This window comes from Arachis ipaensis, chromosome B01, assembly GCF_000816755.2.
Source record: "Arachis ipaensis cultivar K30076 chromosome B01, Araip1.1, whole genome shotgun sequence".
NCBI classification, from domain to species: domain Eukaryota; kingdom Viridiplantae; phylum Streptophyta; class Magnoliopsida; order Fabales; family Fabaceae; genus Arachis; species Arachis ipaensis.
Window position 1 is genome coordinate 123,901,535 of NC_029785.2, and position 7,837 is coordinate 123,909,371.

At 32.1% G+C, this 7,837-nt stretch overlaps 1 pseudogene; it reads right to left on the reverse strand.

The window, feature by feature from the left end:
- LOC107612645 lies at positions 1,576–2,795 on the reverse strand (annotated as a pseudogene).

Sequence of the window (7,837 nt, forward strand, 5' to 3'; positions counted from 1 at the left end):
TTTAATATATAATTTTACATATATATTAATATTTTTTAGTTATTTAAAATTTTATAGTCATTTTTATATATAATTTTGATGTAGGATATAAATAAAAAATTTATAATTGATAGATAGATAATATATAAAATTAATTTTTTAAAATATTTTTTAATATATATATAAGTTATAATTTATTGGTATAGAATTATAGATTATATTCCTATTATTTGAGCCAACTCATGAGCTCGAACTAACTCGTGAGCTTTCGTTGAGTCGAATTTGAGCTTACAAAATAGGCTCGATTGTTAATGAGTCGAGCCGTGAGCTAAACTTAATTTTCGTGAGCCGAGCTTGAGCTTGGTCTAGCTCGGCTCAACTCAACTCACTTCTAGCCAGTGACGGATCCAGAAAATTTTTTTAGTGGGGGCAAAATAATAAAATAATAATTCAAAATAATAACAAATAATTTAGAATTCCATTCTTCTAAGTTTCATATTTTGAAAAGATTGAATAATCTTTTCATTGTCAATACAATCAAATGTCTCTCTTTCTATGTATGTCACTAAACAATCATTTAAAAATTCATCTCCCATACGGTTACGAAGTCGACTCTTTATGACGTTCATAGCAGAAAAAGTTCTTTCAACTGATGCAGTTGCTACAGGCAAAACTAAAGCCAACTTTAAAAGAAGAAACACTAATGGATAAACAATATTCTTTCGAGTCTCAACCAACTTCTGAGAAAGAGCACCAATTCCATTTAAGTCCGAGAAATGATCATCAGAATGCACATCTAGTATGAAGTTCTCAAGTTGACTGTCAAGTGCCAAAAGTTGAGTGGAAGAAAATTCTAATGGATAAAATTGAGCTAACTGGATCAACTTCTCCTTATCAAATGCAAAAAATGAGTGTCTTGGATTCAAACAAGCTATGCAAAGAAGCAATTCAGTATTCACCTCTGTAAAACGATTATTGAGTTCTTGAAGTTGTCTATCAACTACTTGATAAAATATCTCAACTTGAAAATGATGCAAATTTGATATCTTTTGAGCTTTGCGTCTTGATCTTCCTTGTGACACAAATATATCATCCATGATTGGAACAATAATATCATGTTTGTCACAAAACAGTGAGACTTCATCAAGTAAAAGAGACCAACCATCATCTCTTATATTTTGCAATCATTACTTAGACACTTTGACTAATGCCATAGCATTTACAATATCTTGATCATTCCTTTGTAACGCCTGAGATAACTCATTAGTAACTCCCAAGATATTTTTCATCAAGTGCAAGTTGAAAATGAATTCAAAGGATTGAATGACATTCAATAAATGACATGCTTCAGCTCTTTGTTCTGAATTATTTCTATCTTCCTCAACATATTCAAGAACATTAACCACAGAAGGAAATAAAGAAATTAATCTAAGTATAGTTCCATAGTGTGAACCCCATCTAGTGTCTCCAGCTCTTTTTAAAGCTGTTTCTTGATTCAAACCACGCCCACTAGAAATTTCTCCACTCTTTAATGCTTCAATTATCTTAGTCATCTAATTATCACGAAGTATATCTCTTCGTTTACACGAAACTCCAATAACATTGCACAAATTGGTTAACAAATTAAAAAGCAAAGCAATTTCAACTTATTTTTTTACAACCGTTACAAGAGCTAACTGAAGTTGGTGGGCAAAGCAATGTACATAGAAAGCATAAGAATTTTCTTTCAATATCAAAGTTTTCAAACCATTAAATTCTCCTTGCATGTTACTTGCACCATCATATCCTTGTCCACGTACTCTTGATAAACTTAAATTATATGTTTCTAATAATGACTCCAATGCTAATTTTAGAGATAAAGCATTAGTATTAGAAACATGAACAAGACCAAAAAAATGCTCCCTAACTTGTCCTTCTTTGTTCACATACCTTAAGCAAACTGACATTTGCTCCTTAATGGAAATGTCGCAGGCTTCATCAACCAATACAGCAAATAATTCATCACCAAGATCATCAACAATGACTTTTGTCGTTTTCCTTGCAGCAGCTCTTACAATGTCTTTTTGGATTGAGGGTGCTATTAGTTTAAGATTTTCACGAGCATTTTTGAAAGCACGATCAATCTCTTCATTATGTTGCGCAAGAAAGTTTAGAAGTTCCAAAAAATTTCCTTGGTTAACAGAATCATCCGTCTCATCATTACCACAAAAGGTCAATCCTTGTCGCAAAAGAAATCTAATACAATCAATTGTTGCTGTCAAGTGAATTTGATAATTATTTTTAGCTTGCTCAGATTGTTTTTCAATAGCAGCAGTGATGTGTTGTTTTGGTCTCATAAGTGCTTCACATTTTCTCTAAGCCTGATTATGAGCGCTATCATGAATCCCAACATGAATTTGTAGTCTCTCCTTCTTTTTCCAATTTGAAAAGCCATTAGTTACAAAAGCATCACCACCTTCAGTCTCGGATTTCATAAGGTAACAACAAAGACAAAAAACAGCATCTTTTGATATACTATACTCTAACCAGTTGCCATAGTCATCAAACCAATTAGGATTAAATCTTCGAAAAGAAGAACCATAAGCAGTTTGTGGAAAATCATGAGTCCTTGGTTGACAAGGACCTTTTTGCAAATATGCACATCTAACTTTGTCTCTGTCATTCGGGTGATAACTTGAAATCTTTGGTCGTTGTCCTGGATCTGCTATAAGACTCTCTACTTCGAATTCTAAAAACCTCCTTTTATTAGAAGAGGTCGATGAATTATTTTGAGATCCAATCTCCAATGACGAGGTTCTTTTGAAATACTTCTCCATTACTAATAAGATAAAATTATAAATCTAAGTTAATTAATTAATAAAAAAGTTCACAATTCTATACAAATTAAAAATTATAAATACAAAATTGATATACATATGTCATTTAAATAAATTTCCAAGTTCCAACAAAAATAACAACAACTAATATCCCAATCCGTTCTAAGCTCTTGCAGTGCTGATGCACACCTGATGATGAGACAGAATTGCTATAGGCCTGCCTATAAATGCCATCTAAGTCAATGAGGTAATATTACTCATTGAGCCATTGTTCAACATTGGTAGAATAGTAGTCCAGACTCCAGAAACAGAAATTGAGCATATAAACTTATTTCAAAGGCCCTGTAAGGCTGTAATGAAATTTAAACAATACTATATAAACTTATTTCAAAGCTCATATAAACAATATCATATGATATAATGAGTCTTTACATATCAGATATTAGTCTTCATTTTTTTCCATCTTAAGCAAGTAGGAAAGACCAAAAGACGCAATCTTTATATATCAAAGAAGAAAAAAAGGAGTATAGTGTAAATGAATAAAATTCAATCCCAATTCACAAATTAACAAACAAATTAATCCAAGAAGTGAATAAGTGAATTAACAAACAAATTAATCAAACTAAACTTGCAAAGTTGCAATTACATCAGAACAAATTCAATCACAAATTCACAATTAACAAACCAACTAAATCAATTATCAAACAAATTAATCCAATTAGCAAATAAGTGAATAAACAGAATTGCAGATTGCTGAATCATGATTCATGAATGTACCAAGAAATAGAATAATTCAAGACTGAATCTGAACAGCTGAACTCTAGGAACTAAGAAGCAAAAGTGCAGAACCCAATAGACAGTAGCGGTGTTGGCGTGCAACGTTCAGCGGCAGCAGGACGAAGACGAAAGGTAGGCGTTCTCTACTGAAGTCTGAAGAGTGAAAATCGAAGAGAGAAGAGGAACTCAGATTCGCAGATTCGCAGTATTCGAAGAAGAAGAAGAAGAAGAAGAAGAAGGCACAAGGCAGAAGCCAGAAGGGGATGCGGTCGTTCGGAGACGCGGCACGGCAGCAGTGAGCCAGTGACTCTGGACTCTGGAGACACGAGGGCGGAGACGTAAGCGAGGAGAGAACCGTGACACTGTCTGAAACGCGGAGTGGTGGGCTGGTGCTTGATGGCATGCGACACAGCAACTGGCGGCTGGAGCCTGGAGGGAGGGCTGGAGCAGATGAAGAAGATTGGGGAAAAAGAAGGGTTAGGGATTTAGTTTGAAGTGGGGTCTGGGTCCTGGGGTCAAAATTAATTATATACTGGGGGCAATTTAGACATTTCACTAAGAACTACTAAGACATTTTTGGAATTTCACTGGGGGCAGTTGCCCCCACTCCCCAATGAATACATCCGTCCCTGCTTCCAGCCCTAATTATGTGTAGCTTTACACTCTGTTTGGTTTGTGTGTATGTCAGGCCAGCCAAGACATAGACACAGTGGCGTGTCTCTTGTTTGGTTTGTGAGACACAAAAAATAAAAGACATGCTTACACATAGGGGCACACATAATACACGTATTTCATGTCTCAATGAAATGATGAGACACAGACAAAGAGTGATGGACACTTATCTGAATTATTTTTTACTATTTTATCCTTATTAAAATTTTAACTTCCAGACTTCTTCTTCTACCTTTGACAAACCCTAACAAGTCTCAAAATTTTTTGTGGAGCTTTCTCATTGATGGCTACTTTTGTGGAGCTTCTCTAACCTTTTTCTGTTCTTGAAAACTCCACTAAAGGTTTGAGATTATGCTATCCATCTCTATTATTATCTCAAGTTTTTTATTTTTGTCTTCCCTTGCTTTGTTACCATGAACTTTAATACATTTTGTTTTGAAAAAAATAGTGGTGTGTGAATAAAGGAACAAATAATACTGGTAGGCTGTGAAGTATTGTGAATGTTGAAATTTGTTTTGGAGATTAATGTGAGATGATAAGCAAATTAGAAGTATCATGAATTTTATTGTTGTTTAGTTAATATTTGGAGCTATTATCTGATTATGGTAAGGGTTAGTATGAGGAATGCCTATAAAGTTTCAACCAATAATTCAATAATATTTGTCATAGTCTGGTTGTCTTTCTTGTATTTTCAAACAGCAAGAAAACTATTTATGTTGTATGAGTAGCAAGCAATTTTTGGAATGTATTGTTTTATAAAAAGCACATAGTTTACATGTCTTTTATCTTTACCAGAAAAATTTATGAGTTTAGACTTAAAATTGCATTAGATTTAAAGTTCAAGTTGTTGTCTTTTCTAAATTTGAAAGTTTTGAAATATTAATGAGAAAATTTAGAAGCTTTTATATAAGTATGAAATTCAGTGTGGGTCATGGATCTTTTATTTTGTGAAGTTGGAAGTTTAAAGTATTGAATTCAAGTTTTTTATTTTGTTTTTTTATAATTTAGAGCATTGGTTTGGGGAAAAAGTCTTTGATCCCAGTCCACTCTAGAGTTGCTAGCTCTGCTTCTTTTGGATTTGTTATGGTCACTATATAAAGCTTATTTGAATGTTTTGGTGCTGGATATTTATATTTATTTATTTTTACGCATTTACTTTTTATTGTTTGTTAGGAAGTGATGATGGATCGTTCCGAGCAAATTAAGTTATGTGTTGGATATTACTGGATTATGAGAATGCAATTTGACACGTTAATGTTATTTTTTTTAGTTACTTTATATATGTATGTTAGGAATAGAAGGCGGAGTCATTCTTCGATTGGTCAAAGAGTGAACATATTGCCATTAAGGAGAGATGCATTAGATAATATCATTGGGGCAGGTGGAGATAGAAATTGCATATGGGAGTTACGAATGAGTTTGAATGCATTTGCCAATTTGTGTGAATTGCTAAATGTTCAGGGTGAGTTGGACGAAGATGGTCATGTTGGCATAGGCGAGCAAGTAGCTACTTTCTTAATCATATTAACTCATCATACCAAAAATCGTAGCGTACAAGTTAGGTTCTATAGGTTTGGTGAAACTATAAGTAGGTATTTTCACAAGATATTGTTTTCAGTTTTGCGTGTTCAAAGTATATTATTTGCAACGGTAGATCTTGTATTGGAAGATTGTGTGGATCCCAGATGGAAATGGTTTAAGGTAGGTCTTTTTTATAGCTTAAATTCTTGCTGGTCAAGTTTATCTGGTGTGTAATAACAATTTTTTTAACATTTGATAGGGTTGTCTAAGAGCATTAGATGAAACTTACATAGATGTCATTGTTCCGAAGAATGATAAATCTAGATATCAGACAAGGAAATCTAGAATATCCACCAATGTCTTAGAAGTTTGCAATCGGAATATGAATTTCGTCTATGTCCTTAGCGGTTGGGAAGGATCGGCATCTGATTCAAGGATATTTAAGGATGCAATTGATGTTGATGAAGCCGACACAATTGATGTTGCGAAAAATAGCCACAAATAGACTCAATGGCGTGAGAACCTAGCAACAGAAATGTGGAACGTATAGAGAGGAGAACATGGCGCATAAAATTTTTATTTTTGCTAGTTTTATGATGTATGCATACAATTGTTGTCGACTATTATTATATTTGAATTCATTTGAATTTTTTTCCTTGTGGCATATGTATTTGCCAATTCAGTTTGATGACTTGTATTCTAATTAAAGACACAACTAGACAAGAGTTTGTTTTAATGGTTTTAAAAGATGTTAAATGTCTATAATATTATTGAAAATGTTGAAGCATGTTGATATTGTGCTAGTAATTATTTATTTTAATAGTCCTACTCCATCCCAAGATGTAAGTAGTACTTTTCTACTATAAATGTATTATTAAGTATTAGTTTGCTGTGAGTGATAGTTTGCTATAAATCTGCTAGTAATTTATTAAAAATTCTGCTATATTCGTATTAGTAAATTTGTGCTCATTGTCATAGCAATTCTTGTATAGTCCTGAAAATAATTTTACTATATGGTGCTCTTTTTTATTATTGTGCATATATATTATCGAGCAGCAAATGGGTATGGTAGATGCTTCTTAGCATTGGCTTCTTTTTCGATAGTTAATTCTACACACGGTACTTTTTTATCGATGAGCCATGCCTTCCTCTTTCTTTCTGTTAAACAGAATCTAACAAACACACTCACAACAATTAAGACAAACAATTAAGAAGAAGAAGGGCACCGCACAGCAGCAGCAGAAGAAGATCGCACAGAGGACCACACAGAATAGCGAAAAAGGAAGATGTCAACTAGGGAGAAGGGAGATTTTTGAGAGTTTGAAGTGAGGGGGAGAAACCCTCGATTCAATTTGGGATTTCTGCCTCTCTTTGGTCTTTTTTTTTAAATGATTGAATTTTCAATTTAAATTAAAAAGATAAAATAGTCATTTTAATTATATAGTGTTCTTGTATTTTATTAATCAAATATAATATTAGACACTATGTTACTGTCATGTTTATTATATTCAAACATTATACATAAACTAACACAAATATTTTATATCTATGTCTCAAGTATTTATATCTTAATGTCTATGTCTAAGTACATACACAAACCAAATAAAACATTTATAGATTATGGTTAGATCGTATAGACAATAAAATATGATATACACAAAATATAATATAATACAAGATAAACACATATTAATTTTAATTTTTTTAGACAAAAGACATGTAATATATATAAAATATAAAAAAAATAATTTAATTGACTTTTTTAATTATATAAAACATCTTACGTAATTTGAGTGTGTCAAAAGAAGTATTTATATTTTTTTATTAAAATAAAGTGTACATAAAATAAATATGTATCACATAAATGTCATATGTATCTGACTTATAAAGTATGAATATAATAATTCAACAAAATATTCATACTTCATAATATTATATTATTATGGACTTTATTTAAGTTATTCCGAAAGAAATTTAAAAATTTATATCTTCTCCAACTTTTTTATTGTGTTTGAGAATTCATTGTCGCACAAAAAAAATTCAATAATCAGCAGAATTTATTACTTTTAATT